The sequence below is a fragment of the Gavialis gangeticus genome, unplaced genomic scaffold (assembly GCF_001723915.1).
Source record: "Gavialis gangeticus isolate Ggan-Ray unplaced genomic scaffold, GavGan_comp1, whole genome shotgun sequence".
Taxonomy (NCBI): Eukaryota; Metazoa; Chordata; order Crocodylia; family Gavialidae; genus Gavialis; species Gavialis gangeticus.
Genome location: NW_017728992.1, coordinates 28,140,083 through 28,141,904, shown reverse-complemented (window position 1 = coordinate 28,141,904; position 1,822 = coordinate 28,140,083). Strand labels below are relative to the sequence as shown.

Genomic DNA, 1,822 nt, shown 5'->3' with positions numbered 1-1,822 from the left:
GGCTACACATACCTGTACACTGTATATGTGCATGCACACACGCGTAAAGATCTGTGTATGCACGGTACACACATACATACACGTGCATGCACGCACTTACAGATTCATAGACATGCACGTACACACATCTATATGCATATGCATACACATACGTGTACACACATACACATGCATACATACACACATAAACATTTATATATGTACATGTGTATCTTTTATGCCCCCTAGATAATCGGCAGTGTCATTCCAAATGAAACATTACAGACGAACACATGAATGAAACACACGCATGCAACACATACACACACGTAGCATATGTATCATTTGGACCAACACTGCTGAGTGTATGTATGTAACTATATAAATATATGATGTATACATACACACGCATATGTATGAACCAAGCACATATATGAAACATTACACACATACGTGTACAAATACACACAAATATATGAAACATATACAAATGCACACATATATAGGTATGCACACAGCTATATGAAACGCGTCTATATACACACATATGAAACTTTGTACATGTATATATCCATAGGTGTGTGTAATGTCTCATATGTGTATGTATCTGTAGACACCTGTGTTTCATATGTGTGTGTATGCAGACACCTGTGCATGGGTCTTTCATATCTATGTGTGTGTTTGTGTGTATGCGCGTGTGTAGGGGCAGGAAAAACGCACATACATTAGTGTGTGTGTAATGTTTCATTTGGAACAGCAGTGCTGGGAGCAGGGGGACTGACACTGCTGCTCTAGAAACTGTAGAGCCCTGAAGTGTTTAAGAAGGAAAAACAAGGGGGTGTGTTTCTTGGGGGGGACAGAAGGAATTGAGAGAGAGGAGAGAGGGAGGGAGGGAAGAGAGAGAGAGGAGAGAATCAGGCAGACAGGCAGTGCCAGCCAATCAGAGGAGCTCTCCTGAGCTGCAGAAGCAGAGCATATGAGCTGAGGGGTTTGGAGGTGCACAGAGCTGGAGTCGTGTGCCTCTCTGAGGACTGGGAGCAGCTGTGCTGCGAGCACTGAGAAAAGTCCCCATTTGCTTCTTATAAATTAAGTTCCTTGTCACCAGTTAGGGCAAGTCAGCCAAGGTAAGGCTTAAATGAAATGACACTTTAATATGTAGCAACATGAATATTTCTGGACAATGGGGCTGCTAACACAGTCTGCTAAGCAGTGTCAAAGAGATTTGGTGGAATATTGCTCTAGCAGTGGATCCACAGCCTGTGCTGTGTTGATCTTAAAGTTATCTCTGATGGGTGAGCCTTACCCTTTTGATATTTTAGCATTGTGTTTGCTGATCCAAGGATCTTGCAGTGGAACCTGCAAACCATAAGCATAAAAAATATAGCTGTGTTCTCGCTGTGTATTTATCTGTGAATGTGTAATAATACCTACAGTTTTGCTGTATAACTTAGGGGAATAATGTGCAGATGCATTTTACTGGTGGTGATCACATTCAGATGCTTGGGATCTGAGCTCACTTCTATATGTGCCTGTATAGAAATATAGAAATTAAAAGCAAACCATGTGAGACTGTATAATCAGGAACATTAAACTTGGGATTTGAACAGTGATTTTTTAATCCTTCTTTCCAGAGCCCGTAGCATTACATGATATCTGAGCACTGAAACTGCAGTAGAACAGAGCTCTTGTCGTGGATATAGCTGTAGCTGCTTGTTAAAGCTTAAGCAGTGTCTAAACTTTTACTTTTTTTAAAGGGCATAGTAAATGATGCACAGCCACAGTTGAGTCCCCATTACATTTCCCCTCCTCCCCACAGCACCTTTATTAATGAACAAAAAAAAAA

At 41.1% G+C, this 1,822-nt stretch overlaps 1 protein-coding gene across 1 annotated transcript in view; it reads left to right on the top strand.

The window, feature by feature from the left end:
- The first annotated feature begins 969 nt into the window (after positions 1-969).
- Positions 970-1,822, top strand: part of CDH18 (cadherin 18) — a 627,153-nt gene continuing 626,300 nt past the window's right edge. The window contains exon 1 of the mRNA XM_019521435.1: positions 970-1,103. The gene's annotated coding sequence lies outside the window, so the exon portion shown is untranslated. The remainder of the gene's footprint in view (positions 1,104-1,822) is intronic.